Here is a 17,439-nt window from a genome sequence, read left to right as displayed (position 1 = left end):
AGACAGCCTCCTCCTCTTCATCCTCCTCCTCCTCCTCCTCACAGCATTGAGTGTTTTGCTGACGTTCATATAAAACCCACTGAAGTGTTTAGAGGCATCGACCCCGCGTCTCTTCATTTGGATCGTTGTGTTGCGTTCTGTAGTTGATATTGATTTATTTATTCCCCCCTCTGACACACACACACACAGACACACACACACACAACTAAATCCCGCCCGTCGCCTCGTCGTTATTTGCTGACCGATGCAGAACATGGAGATTGTTGTTGTTGTTTTATTTTTTCTTCGGTTTGGGAACGAGGCTACGTTTATGCTGGAGACCCAATCAGCAAAACTCCTCCTTTGTGTTGCTTCTTTGTGTCCTTGTCCTCACAGAAGTGTGTGTTTTTTTTGGGGGGTTTGATTCCCGTGGGCTTCGTTGTTTGATGCCACATGGGAGCGCCGCCTCGTCTCCTTAGCGTCTCAGGCTGTGAAGGAGAAAGTTGACCTGGACGACAGCAACATGGTCGAGATGGACCCAGAGGAACAGACGCCACTTCCTGTCTACTTCCTGTCTACTTCCTGTCTACTTCCTGTCTACTTCCTGTCCAGGTCCAAAGACATTGGGTCAGATTACAAGTGAATCCAGACGGTTATGATCTCATGTGACCGTCCTGCTGGAGGGATTTCCTCTCTCTCTCTCCACAATGAAGGGACCGGACCGAACCCTCCCCTCCGGCCCAAAGCCAGCGTTAGTGATGACCTCATTTATTCCAGGCCCATGCCCCTCCCCCACTCCCTTCCTTCTTCCTCCTCCTCCTCTTCCTCCTCCTCTCTTCCCCCTCTCTCCAGCCTCTTAACGAGAACAAGATGACAACTTTATAGCCGACTCGGCCGGGTGACACAGAAACGTCTCTCTGAGAGGCCGGCAGACGCTGGACGTGTGTGTGTCTGCGTGTGTGTGTGTGTGTCTGCGTGTGTGTGTGTGTGTGTCAACTCGCGCTGCAGTGAGAAGTTATGAGTCCAGAAGAGTCCTGAACTAGAATATATCCGGTAAGGTCGATGTGAAGCGAGTGTAATGATGTAGAACAGAGAAACTGGAGATGTGTGTGTGTGTGTGTGTGTGTGTCTGTGTGTGCACCAGGAAGTAAATTGTGACATTTTATTGCATTAACTGCTGCAGTATCGAACACCTAAAGCAACAATATGGCGGCTAAAAGCTTTTTTTATTAACGCGTGTGATTCATTTGCAAGTCAATATCTATAAAGATGCTTCTTTTTGTGTTTTTTTTTTTCACACACAAACATCCAGTTTTCTGCGAGGGCGTCCATGTTTTTCCCAAGTACGCAACACCGACAACACGACTCAGACTTATCGATTTCTCCGCCTTGATTTGGAGCCGTGGTTTTCATCAGACGAGTCCTTTTTGTATAAAAAGAAAAGGAGATTACCTTCACGGCACAAGACGCCTCACACGCTGTCACTCAGGTCTCTACCTGCCGGTCCATGTTCACAACATGCGGCGGATGTGCACTCTGTTATTATTAATAACAGTGATAATAATGCGGTTATCGGTTGTTTCTGCATGAACGCACACACGTCGGCGTGTAAACTCCTGTCGGGCTGCAGGGGTTCATCGTGGTCCTGATGATGCAGGATGCTCCTCGTGACGGTGATGATGATGATGATGATGATGATGAAATGTGTACAGTTCTGCATGTGTCATCACCGGCGTTGTGCGTCTGCGTGTTCGCTCGCTCTCCTGCGACGCAGCTGCAGATGAAATGGTTTGGATCCTCAGAGCTTCTCGCGTCAGTAATTACTTCTTAATGTCTGTCACGGCGTCGTGAGATTCGTGGCGAGTATTCCCTCCTCGTTGACTTGCAGGAAATCATTTCATTGTTTCGCAGCAGCAGCCAAACAAAACAATAAATCTGTTTCTGAAATAGTTGCGTGTGTTTAAACATGTAAAAGGTTTATTTTCCTTCCGGCTGCCGTCCAACAGTTTCACTGCTCTGCAAACACCAAGCTGACGGATGCCAGAGAGCATCATGGGAGCTGCTGGGGAGAGGATGTGCGACAGGTGTCCCCTTGTTGGCGTCTGTTGCTATGGCGACTGCACCGCTTCATGACACCACACACACACACACACACACACACACACACACACACACACACACACACACACGAGATTTAATGGAACAAGCTGCGTGCATAAAGAGCCGAGGCAGCATTCTCACTCATTCAAATATATTTAATATATTTAATAGATGTAAATGTTAAATGTTGCTCAAGATGTCCTGTGTGTGTGTGTGTGTGTGTGTGTGTGTGTGCACACATGTGCATACACTTGATGCATGTAAATGAAGCGCGTCCACACTTGTTGTGCGTCTTGTTTTTAGCATTGTCAGCGGTGAGGTAGCAGGTTAGCGGTGAGGTAGCAGGTTAGCAGTAGCAGGTTAGCAGTGAGGTAGCAGGTTAGCAGTAGCAGGTTAGCAGTGAGGTAGCAGGTTAGCAGTGAGGTAGCAGGTTAGCAGTAGCAGGTTAGCAGTAGCAGGTTAGCAGCGAGGCAACCGGTCATCTCCTTCCGTGCTCCTCCCCTCCCCCACACGTCTGCATCAGTCAGGGTTCAGGGAACAGAGACCCACAACAGAGCTGAGCTCCACACGCCTTACAAGGACAAGCAGAGACGAGGCCGCTCATTTCTACCTCTGAGAGAACGATGGGGCCTGTGTGAGAGAAATGATATATATATAGATATATCTTAATGGTGCTCGGCGGCAACAGCTTCCAGCTCTCGTACCTTTTGGCACCGGCGAGGCGACTAAATATGGCCGCACCTGAAATAACAACAGGGTTTTCTATTCGGGGGGTTCAGCTGAAACATTGAAGCGCGGCACCGACTTCAGAGACTTCATGAGACGTCAGAGACTTCATGGGAGTCATGGTTCCTCTCCGGGGCCGGCAGACATAACCAGCTTGTCCCGAGACGCTGCATTCAGGGTCGCTATGAACCGCTTCATGCTTTTTACTGCTGACCGCCGTCTGAGAGGCTTCTCCTGGTTGCATCACACGCATGAGCTTCAAGCGTCTGGGTAATTCTTGTGTGTGTGTGTGTGTGTGTGTGTGTGTGTGTGTGTGAGCCCCCCTTCGTGGGCTGCTGGGTTGGCTTAAGGCTTTTAATCTTAATTGTGGTGGGAAAAGTGTCAGGAGGAGACAAAGACAATGTTTGAAGAGTCAACAGGAGTTTGAGGATTACAGCGACTCACAACAGATGTAGTGTGTGTGTGTGTGTGTGTGTGTGTGTGTGTGTGTGTGAGATAATGAGATTAGCCCCTCCTCCCCCCTTCTTCTTCCTCTTCATCTATTCTCTTCCCTCCTGTCTGTTCATCTCTCGCTCCGCCGTAGCGTCTGTGATTTATTTCTCTCTCTAAACGTTTTGCTGAACACGGTTTCATCCTGTAAACTTCCAGCCGGCTCACGGAGAAGTGAGGAACTGATCCGTGCCGCTCTCCACCTCAGATAATCTTTTTTTTTAAAATCAGTCTCTTGGATCCTTGCAGAACAACTTGAGCGCTCGTGCAGGAAGGCCTCTCCTGCCCTCTGGTGGCCGTGTGGCGTCGGCGCATCCTGCTCTCAGTGCTGAGAAGCCAGCCTCCTCCGACTGTTCCCGCTGACCTCTGACCCCTCACAGCTTTAGCAGCAGACGTTAAAGAGCCGTTCTCAGACAGTCTGGCTTCTTCTGAGAGACTTCGAGCAGTTTTAGCTTCCGTCCAGAGGAGGGCGCCGTCCTGACGCCCCTCCGGCGTCAGACAGGACTCCTCGGTGCAGAAAGGCTCCTCTTCTTCCGTCTGCAGACCCTGAACCTCACAGACCGACAGCGGTCGGCCTCTGCAGTTCTTTTTTCTTCTTCTACAGATTGTACTCGTAAATACTGACGTCTAGTTCCTGGTAACGACTCGTTAACCGCCAGGAAACCAGCTGCTGCTCTCATCGATGTGCTTCAGGTGAACCTGAACATTGCGTGATGGACACACTAGTGAACATCAAGTGTGTGATAATCAGCATTTCTGTCCAGGAGAGAGAATGAAGAGAGATAATAGAGAGAGGGGGAGAGGGGGAGAGGGGGAGAGAGAGAGAGAGAGAGAGAGAGAGAGAGAGAGAGAGAGAGAGAGAGAGAGAGAGAGAGAGAGAGAGAGAGAGAGAGAGAGAGAGAGAGAGAGAGAGAGAGAGAGAGAGAGAGAGAGAGAGAGAGAGAGAGAGAGCAGGCGGCAAATCGGAGGAAATAAAAGTTTATTTTCGGAGCTCTTAAGATCGTCTACTCCACAAATAAACACACCCACACTGCCGCACAACCCTGGTGGGAAAGCAGCCTGAACATGCATGCACACACACACACACACACATCTCTGCTGACACCCAGAAATGTCCCAAACATGACAAGATGAAAAAAGACACACTTGTTGACATTGTAGTTGAAAAATAGACGCACAAATAAATGATCTCTCTCTCCCAGTCCGGTTCTCACCACAGTGACTCAGACAGCCCAGTTGTGGTCTGTGGGAACAGCCTGCACAGACAGGAAGTGGTGTGTGTGTGTGTGTGTGTGTGTGTGTGTGTGTGTGTGTGTGTGTGTGTGTGTGTGTGTGTGTGTGTGTGTGTGTGTGTGTGTGTGTGTGTGTGTGTGTGTGTGTGTGTGTGTGTCTATTTTCACAGTGTGTGTGTTGCAAACATCAGCTTATTGTGTCAGAGTGGGTGTTCTGTCTGCGTCTCGACATCCAGCACAACAGACACACAAAGCTCACCGAGCTCTGACATCACATAAGACCACACGAACACGTCCGTCATCAGGACACGCACACGCACACACGCACACACACACGCACGCGTCCGCATATTATCTGAATATTTCAGGCACATTTTTCCGGTCGTATCGACCGGCCTTAAACTACTCGGCGAGCTGCAGCTGCATCGGTTGCCACGGTAACCGTTTCCTTGGCAGGTCCGTCTCGATGTGATGTCGGAAAATATATACAGATATAAATAGATATAGATATAGATATAGATACATGATTTCTGCTCTCGCCCCACTATTAGTAGTATTTTTTTTCTCCTTGATGAATAAAATGTGAAACCTCCTGACGAGGCGTCCATCAGGTTCTCAGGTGTTCGTGGATCAGAGGACACAAAGTTCTTTGTGCTTTCCTGTGATCCATAACACACTCGATCCATAACAGAGCAGAGAGGCCATGTTGTTGCAAATCAGACACTGAAACGTTATCGAGAAAGCAAAAGATGTGACAACGATGCTCACCTGCAGTGAAGCTGCTCTCACCAGCAGGGGGCAGTGCGGCTCCAGGTAGGACGAGGACAGCCTGCTGCAGAGAGTGTGTGTGTGTGTCCTTTGGGAGTGTGTGCATGACATACAGTTACTGTGTGTGTGTGTGTGTGTGTGTGTGTGTGTGTGTGTGTGTGTGTGTGTGTGTGTGAGACACATACAGGAAGCGTTGAACACAGGTCTTTTCTTGCATTGCTCGTCATGTGATTTTACTGCAGTGTTTTTCTTTCATTGCTTTGTTTGAAAACAATAGGCATTATCGTGATCTTCTCTAACTGATGCTTTTAAACGTCCTGCAGGCGGGAAGGATGCCGGCAGGACGGTGAGTGTTAAGGAACGGGAAGGGGGCGGGGCATAAACAGGAAGTTGTGACGCGATCTGCGTCGTTTTGCGTCGTCGCTTCCGAAGTGTTCACATGAGTCAGTTTTGTGTCCTTTGCCCGGGAGGACGGCGCTCTGTCCCGTACGCAGATAGCAAATCCATCTGCTGCAGGTTCAGGGGCCTCCGGATGTGATGGAGGGCGCCGATATCCTGCCATTCATCCATTCATCCATCCATTCATCCCTCCATCCAGCCAGCCAGCCAGCCAGTCACCCATTATCAGACACCTGGCATGTGTGGATAAAGCTCTCAGCGCATGTTAAACCCATTAGCGCCAATCAACAAGTGCAACGGTGGTGCTGGCTGGTGTGTGTGTGTTTGTGTGTGTGTGTGTGTGTGTGTGTGTGTGTGTGTGTGTGTGTGTGTGTTTCTTTTTGAGCTCTCGGGAACAAAATAAGCACATTGTTGACTTCGCCGCTTTTTTTTCTGCCCGTTTTTTATCAGATTAAACTTCTGAATCCTGCAAGCAGAGGTTCGACCCGAGTGGCAAGACATCCTGTTGTGTGTTTGTGTGCGTGTGTGAGTGTAGAGTTTTAATGAGCCATTGTGTAGTGTTTAAAGGACGATGCCAGCGGTTTTTGCAACCATTGTTTCCATTCGTTTTCCTTTACAACAAAGTGAATGTGGACCAAAAAGCAGGAATGCATGTTCAGATCTGTCAAACCATGAAGTAAAAACAAACAAACATGCACTGGTTTGTTCCCATTAAGGTCTGCAGATGCTGGTGAGCCTTCAGGCTGCAGCAGGAGATGAAACGCTTGTGTACTTGGATAAAAAACAACAACTAAAAAGTGAAATATTTCCAAAAGGAAAATATTTCCAGATGTCTCCAGAATCTCCGGTTCGCAGCTCGGCCTCTTGAGCAAGAGCCTAAACTCCACACACACACACACACACGCTGATGAAGACGATGATGCAAGCGCAGGAACAGAGTCTCTCTAACGAGCTCGGTTGTCACAACAGTCGGACTCTCTGATGATGCAAACGCCGCTCGCACCCGCAGACGATCCGCCGAGTGGAGCGCGGTGGAGGCAGAGCTGCAAACAAAGCGCTCATCAAACACGCGGTCGTGACTCCTCGCGAGCTCACAGCCGTCTGCTAATCCCAGCATCCGGGGGGAGTAATGTGTATCTTTAATCACTCTGCTTTGTTTTGCATTTGCATAAAAACACGTGAAGCAAACGGGCGGTTTGGTGTTTGGGGCGTCCGACCCTCCCGAGCCCGTTGAGAAAAACAAAATAAATTCACTTAACAGCATCTGAATCTCTGTAAATGTTTTCTGTGGTGCCGATACGTCACCATGCTGCTGCTCTCGGCTGCTTCTAGTGCAACATACGTGGGATTCAGTGGGCTGGTTAGCTCACGGGCCGCCGCGGCTTTGCACTTTTATTGTTTTGGGATCGTTGAGAGCCGCCTCTTATCAAGCAAGATCCTGTTTTTATAAATGGAGAAAAAGTTTTGGGTTTTGTCTGCAGGTTAGATGCAAAAAGCAATAACTAGTTTGCAAACATGCAGCAGGGGAGCCGCCGGTCTAGGGGGCGCTAGAGAGCCATTTTCTTTAACACAACTATATCACATGTTTATGTGCAGCAGGCTTGACATGCGTGCAAAATTTGGGGAGTTTTCGAGTATGGCGAGCGCCCCGAATATGCGTCCAAAGATCTAAAAATAGAAATCAGAACGACAAGAATCCACAATGCAAACGCCGCCCCCTGCAGGCTGCGGGGGGAACGGTCTTTGTCGTGTTTATTTAATTACCTTTTTTGTGCTATTTTTCGTTTCACTGATTATATCGTGAGATTACATAATGAACATTTTGCAAAGGCACCACAATAATAATAATAATAATAATAATAATAATAATAATAATAATAATAATAATAACAACATTAAAGGGCGCAGCCAGAACTTCCTTCAGTTTCTTCTTTAATGCGACACTAGAAGAAATCCTCACTCGACCAGGAACTCTGCTCTCAGATCACCAGAAAGGTGTGTATTAATGTGTGTATATTAATAAGTGTGTGTGTGTGTGTGTAAGTGTGTGTGTATTAATGAGTGTCTATTTGGCTTTGAAGGGATTTAAAAACCTTTGTTTTGATCAGTATTGCGTAACGGGGAAAGGCAGTAACCCCCCTCCACCCCCCACCCCCACCCGCCAACGTGTTTCTGCTGCTTAGCTCGGCCTCGCTGCATGCTGCTGCAGCACAGAGTTAGCAGCAGAGATGCCACCGCGGCGTCCCGGGGGTTTGGTGTAAATGAGATTTGCTGGGGGGGATGATTGGGTCTGAGGCCGACCCGGAGACGAGCCCTTTATGAAATAACCTACTGCAATCTCTGCCAGAGCAGCAGGGGAGAGAGCACACACACGCGCACACACACACACACACACACACACACACACACACACACACACACACACACACACACAGGATCTTAAATAAGGAAGAAAAGGTGTGCTAGACCCGACTATCTTTGGCCAGTTCCCCAAGATTTTCGGCTCATCTTCAACCGATTGTTAAAGCTGCATTCTCTCTCCTGACCACCAGGGGGCGACTCCTCTGGTTGTATAGAAGTCTATGCTTCATGTGTTAAAGCTGCATTCTCTCTCCTGACCACCAGGGGGCGACTCCTCTGGTTGTATAGAAGTCTATGCTTCATGTGTTTAAAGCTGCATTCTCTCTCCTGACCACCAGGGGGCGACTCCTCTGGTTGTATAGAAGTCTACGCTTCATGCTGCATTCTCTAATAGACCTTCAGAGCTTCAGGGGTCTCTCTCTCTCTCTCTCTCTCTCTCTCTCTCTCTCTCTCTCTCTCTCTCTCTCTCTCTCTCTCTCTCTCTCTCAGCATGTAGCTGGAGGCCTCCGTGTTATTTCACGTCTTCGCGGTCGATCGTTTTGAACGTCGACGAGTCACGCGGCCGTTTTTTTTAAAAAGAAGAAAACGGCGTTTTGGTTTTAACTACTTTTCTCCGAAAGAGGCAAACAAAAATCACCTCGTTGTGCGAACTCTTTCTTTTCAAATGCGTTCACGTCTTCGTCAGCGACATCATTCCACTTTAACCCCCCTCCCCCCTCTGTAATAACGGTTATCCGTCAGTGTAAGTGCAGCGTTGACAGCGGAGCTTCGCCAAAAAAGCTCTCTGAGCGCCGTCCTCCCAAAAAAAACCAAAGCGTCCGGCCCTCAGACGAGTCGTACGACCGACTTGATTGATTCCTGTTTTTGTTGTTACTTGTTGACGAGCCAGATGAGCTCGGTGTTTCTTTTGTGACCTTTTCTATGCACACAACACTCCCCTTGCTCATCTTTTTCTCCAGCGCAGGGTTTGACCCACATGCCGAGTCTCACTTCCTTTTCTTTCTTTTTTTCACACGTGCTCATTTGTGTTTTATCCTCTTGAATATCTTTCTTTCCCACAACCTGCTTCCCTCTCTCTCGCTCTGTCCTCCTCTCTCTTTCCTCTCCTTGTCACCGTAATTGGCTCAGGAAGAGAATCATGCAGGCTTTTTATTTTATTTTTCCAGGCCTCTCTTTCTCTCTGCATGATGGAGATGAATTGCCCCGGAGAGGCGCAGCGGCACTTGTTGTCCGTTGGGTTGAATCAAGACGTTCCTCTTTGAGCCGCTGAGAAACCCCGTCTCTCTTCCTCTCTCCCTCCATCTCCTTCCCTTTTTTGGTTTCTCTCCGTCAGTCTATCCTCTCTCCGCCACCTCCCACGCATTTTTTTCTTCTTCTATATTTTGCTTTTGACAAAGTCCAACTGAGAACAGGGGGAAGTTCTCCAAGACCGATCCGGAGCCAATCTGTCTGAGAGACGGCCTTTTAAGGGGCGATGAAAATGCTGCAATTACTTCATAATGATTGTGACAGAGGGGGCTCTGGGAGTCTAAACTCGGCCGTGGGAACTTGTCCGGGTTTCGATTGGAGCGTCCCGAGCGAGGGGGACGGGCCCGGACCCGCTCGACCTTCGGAAAAAAACCCACGGCGATCCCGAGAGGACGGCGTGTTTCAAGTCAGACTGTGCGGTGTCGTGTTTTGTTTCAGGCCCAGACAGGATGCTGTCCGGCTCTGGGCCTTCGAGGCGATGACTTGCACAGACCAAGGACCTTTTTCTGGTTATGAACCTGCTGCTCACAACCTTTACACAACTCCTGCAGAGGAGGTGGGAGAGTTTATATTTCAAGTGATGCGTTTAGTCTTTGAGGATCCTCCAGAGTACAAGCAGCGTAACTACAAGTTCTCCGTACTGAAGCGTTTTTGAGGGGAAAAGGTCTGTAGGGGGGGAAATAAAGCTGGAGGTAATTTCTCACTATGTTGCACGGTTCAGTTTCAGCGTCTTCCCAAAGCAAAGTGGCCAATTTGACACTTGCAGCGAGCGTCATTTATCAACACGGGGCCTTCCTGTCCGGGTCATCCGGCGCCGCAGACATCCAGAACAAATCTTCTCCGGTGCGTTTGTAATTTATAGAACATTTTGCGGTGACGGGGGTGAACTCGCCTTCTCGTTCCAACGACGGGGATGAAGAGTAAAGGCTCGTGAAACTGCATCGGAAACCAAAGTTTAGAAATCCTCCTCTTCCTCCTCCTCCAGAAGTATCGTTGTCTGGTTTTCTGCTGTCCGTGCGAGAGTGAAAGTGCTCATTTCAACAGCGCGGTCCACTCTGCTATTCCCTCCGGCGCTCCCAGAAGTATCGATGCCTCTCAGGATGAGAGATGCCGCGCCGACAGCTCGGCCGTAATGTGCTTTTATTTCCCTAAATGAAAGAGGAGGGGCGGGGCCTCGGGAGGAAGGAAGATGGCGACTGTCTGGAGAGGCCGCGAGACGGACGTCCAGCTCTCTTTGGGAACGTTTCCATCCCGACAAAACTCAAAGGAAGCGCTCGTGTTGTGAAATCTAATAAAATCCAACTCACACATGCGACAAACGACGATTTAATCCTCATTTGAAACCAGAGAAGCTTTCACTGGTTTAATTAAAAAATCAACGCAGAAGCTCTGACGCTTTTTGTACCCAAAGTTCCACACACAGACGCACACAAGTTGCACACACACACACACACACACAGGTTAAGTTAACCCTAACTCTTCCTTCCTTCCTTCTTTCCTTCCCCCTTTCATACCTCCCTCCCTCCATGATGCTAACGGACTGTTAGCATCATTTAGAAACATGCAGTGTAGCTTTAACGGCTCTCACTGGACCTCAATCATTTATCACACTGTGTGTGTGTGTGTGTGTGTGTGTGTGTGTGTGTGTGTGTGTGTGTGTGTGTGTCTCAGGACTGGTGTTAATCCCAGCAGAGTTGATCCAGTGTAATGTTGCTAATCCCAATAAGTAATGAAACCCTGTGAGATGTAATTACCATCACATGGAGTCCTGAGAGCTGGAAGTTCTCATGAAGCGGCCGTCCTCTCTCTCCATCCTTCATCCCTCCATCCCTCCTCTCTCCATCCCTCCTCTCTCCATCCCTCCTCTCTCCATCCCTCATCCCTCCATCCCTCCTCTCTCCATCCCTCATCTCTCCTCTCTCCATCCCTCATCCCTTCTCTCTCATCTCTCCTCTCTCCATCCCTCATCCCTCCATCTCTCCTCTCTCCATCCCTCCTCTGTCCTCGGCCCGGCTGCAGGACGCCTCATGTGGGGGTTCAAATCCTTCAGCCAGACACATACCTTCCTTCCTCCCTTCCTTCCTCCCTCCCTTCCTTCCTTCCTTCCCTCCTGTCCGTTCCCTCTCTTGTCTCTTGGAGGTCAGATGGATGACTTGTTTGTTTGTTTGTTGTCCTGAAACAGAGACGCAGCATTAAAAACCAGACGTGTGGCCGGCGGTTCAATGCCGGGTCCCGTGTGGTTAACGTCAGGGCAGCTCGTGGGCGGTTTGGGGGAAATTGCACTTTTAGGAATCCAGCGCCGATTCCAGTCCTGATTGTGTTTATTTATTTTAGACTAATTAATGAACAGAGAGAACTGGTCCATTAGCTCTGACGTCAGAGACGCTGAGGAGGAAGAAACGCTGAGATGTTCGAGATAAAGTCATGTCGCCTGTGTTTCATGAACGCTGGAGGCAATAAAAGAACACACACACACACACACACACACACACACACACACACACACACACACACACACACACACACACACACACACACACACACACACACACACACACACACACACTGCTTCTAGTTTATCAGCCTCTGGTCAACAGTCCGGGGGAAGAAACAACAATGCTAATTTAATCTGCTGCTAATTAGCTAATATCTACCTCATTAAAAAAATAAGAAAGTTGTGTTTTATACGTACCTTTTAACCATTAAAGCTTATTTTTTTTAATCTATAACATGTCTAACATGAGCCTGAAGCAGCAACAACAACAACATGTTTGGACGTTTGTTTGAAATCATTTCCGCTGCTTGAGTTCATGAAGAGAACCAACGCTTCCTTCCAAAAGCTATTAAGCTCTATGTTCATATACAGGTTGTCCTACTTAATTAAACATGTAACTCTCACACACACACACACACACACACACACACACACACACACACACACACACACACACACACACACACACACACACAGCCTGCTAAGTGTTGATTAGTCTCATGGAAAACAGGTAATTGAAGCTAAATTTAGCCTCCGTGTGATTAGCCCTGATAGCATGTGATGTATGATGCTCATTAGTGGTGCTAGCTAACCGCCGTTCACACACACACACACCTACACACCTACACACACACACACACACACACACACACACACACACACACACACACACACGTGTGTTTCATTTAAAGGGATACTGGTCTGTTTCCCTTATCTCCAGGACTGTGATGTAGGAGTGATGATGTAATTAGGAGACGAGGAGTCTCTCCTTCAGCGTTGCAGTGAAGTTAACGAGGAGACGCGGTCGGTTTTATATCCGGCCGTCGCGCTCACAAAGAGACTCGTGTAGCCGCCATCGAGGGAACAACGGGACTGAAATCTCCTCTTGTTTCCATTTTATTTATTTTTTTTAACCTTTTTGATAATTTTAGCTCATGTATTGAAATGAAAACACAACCTTTGTCGTCTGGCTGTGACTTCAGTTGCATAAGAAGTTCATTGTATGAGAGTACAAGTGTAAGAGTGCATCCATCCATCTGTTATACAGAGAGCTGAGATTGTTCTGCAGTTTTTAATGTAACACATGGATATGCATCATAATGCAAAAGCCTTTAAAAGGAGAATTATTAGACAATGACGTCAAATGGAGACAAAGACCTCAGAGGGTTGAAGGTGATTGGATCGTTGTCCTCAACACAGTGAGCATGTGATCCTAAATCTGAGCGCTGACTTGGACACAAGTTGTTGTGAGTGTGTGTGTGTGTGTGTGACACACACACTAACGCCTCCCTACACTTGATCCGACTCCACCTCTTCTTCTCCTTCTCTTCATCGTCCGTGAGCGCCGCTGAGGCTCAAGGTCGGCGCTCGCTCTCCGCCGGTCTCAGTGGGAGTTTGGGGTTGCGCCGCGGCTAATCTTAGCCTCCCTCCCTCCCTCTCTCCCTCTCTCTCTCTCTCTCTCTCTCTCTCTCTCTCTCTCCTTCCCTCCCTCCCTCTCTCTCTCTCTCTCTCTCTCTCTCTCTCTCTCTCTCTCTCTCTCTCTCTCTCTCTCTCTCTCTCTCTCTCTCTCTCTCTCCCTCTCTCTCTCTCTCTCTCTCTCTCTCTCCTTCCCTCCCTCCCTCTCTCCCGCTGCTCTGATGAACTCCTTCCTCGGAAGAGTTGTTGCAAAACGGCCGTTTGTTTACAGTAACGAGTCAAATCCAATTTGAGAGTCTGAGAGTCGATCCTGCCGACTCGGACGCTGCTGAAAGTTCATGTCTTGTGCTCAGAGGCTCGACAGCGGCTGTGAAACCCCACGAGTGTCAGCTATGTGACGTTGAACACACTCTTTTGTCGTCTTCGCTGCGTATTCCCCCCATAAAGAAAACAAATCTGCTCTCACAAGCTCCGTTCCTTTGTTGTTTCCCTCGTTAACGTCCTCAAAAAGCATCCAAGAAGTCTCCAGTTTGTCTTTTTTTAAGAAAGTCGCCGACATGGCGACGTGAACTATGGCTCAGAGCGCCATCATCTGCACGTGGAGAAGAGACGACGCCCAACGGGAGCGTTTCACTAGAAGAGGGACTTTTATTCTGAAGGCTGAGACGCAGACAAACTGTGGAGGGAATCTGAGCCGCACGTGTCCATAATTATTATTATTATTACTCGCCGTGTGTGTGTGTGTGTGTGTGTGTGTGTGTGTGTGTGTGTGTGTGTGTGTGTGTGTGTGTGTGTGTGTGTGTGTGATGAACTCGTTCATGTCACCTCTCGGGTATCAAATCAAAGTGGACGTATGAACGAGGAGAAACACTTCTCCTCTCCCTCGGTGGCCTTGATGAATAGCTTTACCTCCTCTTCCTCCTCCTCCTCTTCCTCCTCTGTGTGTTTGTAACTCTACCTCTCCTCACTGCTCTGAAAACCCTCAACCTTCTTTTTCTTTTTTTAATTCCCCAGACTTTGACACGCTCGACGCCGCCGTCGGGCCGCCACGTTCCCGTAAACGCACACCAGGAAAAAGATAAATGTCATAAACGTGAATAACGAGCGTTCGCAGAAACGGAGAAATCCGCTTTTTCAAAACCGTAAAAAATGCCGGACGTCGTCTAAAGTTACCGTCCGTCTCTAACGGTTTATTAACGGCTTTCTGCTTCTCCGCCATGTTGGAGCTAAACTCCTCACACACACTCGACCTGGAGGCCGTTGGTCGCAGCTCGTCTGCACTCTGTGGCTTTTATTGAGGCTTTCGTCCGGCTGACTTTTGAGGGTTTTTTTTCATGTCCGACTTCACTCTCTTCAAAGTTCCCGCAGCGTGTAACCCAGGAGAACCTTCTGGGCTGCACTTCTTTCACTTTCCTTTTTTTCCCTTTCCTGTTTTTTTGGTCGGAACAGCAGCGTCGGCGACGACATGTTTTGGGTTTCACAGCTGTGTCGGCTGAAAGTCAAGCGTTGCTTCCCGGCTTTTCGCTGACTGCTTCTCTTCTCTCTGGCACGCAGCGCCGCCGCGGTCTGGAGGATCTGGGTTTCTGGTATCAGGGGATCAGCTTTCTTTTGCAAAGTATATAACGCTCACATGGGAGGTCTTCTTCTTCTTCTTCTTCTTCTTCTTCTTCTTCTTTTTCCTCTTCTTCTTCTTCCTCGGTGGTTCTGCAGAGACGAGGTCAAGGAGGTCACGAAGCTCTGACCTTCTGTGTTGTTGTGTTGTCGCTACAACAACACAACAACACTGCGTCGTCTGGACCGGACCAACAAACACACACACAAGTAATAATAGTTATTGTTGGCAGATGAATTCAAAAAGTTCTTCTCTTCTTTTTGTAACCGACCGTCAACAAATGCTTTTTAAATCAACGTCCACAGCTTTAGACGAATAATCAGCAACTATTTGGATATTTTAAAACTATTTTTCTTCTTTTTTCACGTTTACGAAATCACTTTAATGTCCTGTAAAGTTTGTGTGAAATCGTAATGACTTAACGCACACACACAGACACACACTCACACACACACCCGGAGGGATTCGTTCCCCTGTGAGGACCTCTCGGTCCGGCTGCCAGCGTTTTCTTCCAGCCGGAGTTCAGATGATGATTTATGAGCAGCGAGTGAAGAGGACTGACTCACACTTTCCGCTGTAATTTACTTTTTTTTTCGATTATTGTTCCATTTTTTTTTTTTGGTAAGGGGGAGGAGCTTATCTTGTCGAGGGTTCGATGTCCAAATAAAACCAACAAAAAAAAAACCCCTCATCCGACTGGAGCCGTTTGACACGTTTCACGTCTCTGTGAGCGCGACCTGATGTCCTCGGGCTGGACCGAGCCTGCTGATTGGACGCCAGCTTTTTCTGAGTGTGTGTGTGTGTGTGTGATGCCGCCATGGCAGGTGGGGTCAGAGGTCGTGCTTGTCAACAAACCGTAGCAATTACATATTGATCTGCGTTTAATTTGTCCAATACCGTGCGGGGAAATGATTCAAGTGATTTGTTTTGATTCCCTTTGACAGGAGACTCGGCGCCGTCAGTGGACACGTACATGAAATACCGTCGTTATTATATTTTATGTGATATATTCACTCCAGAGGTTTTGTGATCGTGAAAACAGATGGAGGGAAGCGCAGAGTTAGTGACGTTGGAGACTTCGTTTGGGCCGTTTCGCACGGCCGCCCTCGTGAGGACGCGATGATCGTCTCCACATCGCTTCTCAAGGACGTCGAGAACGCCGCGATGCGCACTGCAGCCGCCTGATGACAGAGTACCAAGAACCACATGGGGGGGGGGGGACACACGAGGAAGAGGAGGAAAAGAGAGAGACCTTCTTCTTCTTCTTCCACGGCGTCCTCGGGGGGGAAACGGGTCGTTTTTGCTGACTCGGCTGTTCTGGACGAGCTGGGCCTTTAATGAGGGAGGAGTGCGGGTCTCTGACAGTTACACAAACGCACAACTGGGGCCTCCTCATCTCCATTCCCCACCCCCCCCCCCCCACCCCCCCGCCCTCCATGTCCCATGAGCCTCTCTGATAACTCTTGCACACACTCCTGCTCTTCATCCATCTGTTTCATTTCCCCCGTTTTTTTTTTTTTCTCGTCAACTCTCTGCTCTTCGTCCACACTCTCTCCCCACAAACACACACACACACACACACACATTCCACAAGCCCCCCCCCCCATACCTCCCTCCCTGCCCTTTGACCTTTATTACCCCCCATTACCGCGTGTACACACATTAGCCTCGGGCTGACACAAGCTCTAATTTGAAGTAAATGTCTGCACATTTGTGTAAAGGGCCTAATGGGAAAAATGAGTCTTGCTGTGTGTGTGTGTGTGTGTGTGTGTGTGTGTGTGTGTGTGTTCCCCACCAGGGAGCCTGTCCAGCTTGCTATAAAACTCCACAGCTCTCAGGCTGAATTTGGCTGAAATGAAGGTTTAATGTGCTGGAAAACTACTAGTTGGAGTTGAACTGTGTGTGTGTGTGTGTGTGTGTGTGTGTGTGTGCTTGTGCGTCGCTAATGGTGATCGTGTGGGCTAATGCTCCTCTTGCATCGCGGCCATGTTTGCATGTGTGTGTGCGTTGGAGTGTGTGTGTGTCTTTCAGTGTGTACCTGTGTTAAGTTGCGTGTCTTATTGGGATATTTTATCTTTAAGCGTGTGGATTATTTTTGTGACGGTGTTGTCTGGACTTTGAAGGTGTACAACTGTTCCAGTCAGGAGGTGAAGGACATAACACACACACATCCAGGGCTTCAGCACAAGTGTGCGTTGTTAGTGATCACAAAACAAAAGCACACAACTTCAGCTTTACAGGATCTCAAATGTGACGAGTGTGCAAATCCTGTCTCTCTCCTCATGACTCCAGGCGACGTGTTCGTCGTGCAATGATTTTTATTTATGTCAAATGCAAAGAAAAAAGCTTTTTGTCTGCATGAGATCTAAAGCGTGTCGTTGTTTCACCGTCAGCTCGACAGTGACGAGTCGACACCTTTAACACAACAAATGCAGACATTAAAAGATAGAAGGGGACAGTGACCTGCAACACGAAGCCAACGGGCATCCAAGAAATAGAATATCTTTAAAAATATATATATGGTGTGTGTGTGTGTGTGTGTATATTTTATGAATTTCTCTGCAACCCTGCACATGATTCAGCATCTCGGAAAATTGGTTTAAAGTAATGAAATT

General features: G+C 48.4%; 1 protein-coding gene across 4 annotated transcripts in view; it reads left to right on the top strand.

The window, feature by feature from the left end:
• Positions 1 to 17,439, top strand: part of pard3ab (par-3 family cell polarity regulator alpha, b) — a 165,834-nt gene that overhangs the window by 31,136 nt on the left and 117,259 nt on the right. The gene's annotated exons all lie outside the window — the stretch shown is intronic.

Source organism: Clinocottus analis, unplaced genomic scaffold (assembly GCF_023055335.1).
Source record: "Clinocottus analis isolate CAN_PGR_092001 unplaced genomic scaffold, fCliAna1.0.p SCAF_11, whole genome shotgun sequence".
Classification (NCBI taxonomy): Eukaryota; Metazoa; Chordata; class Actinopteri; order Perciformes; family Cottidae; genus Clinocottus; species Clinocottus analis.
This window is presented reverse-complemented; position numbering and strand designations above follow the sequence as displayed.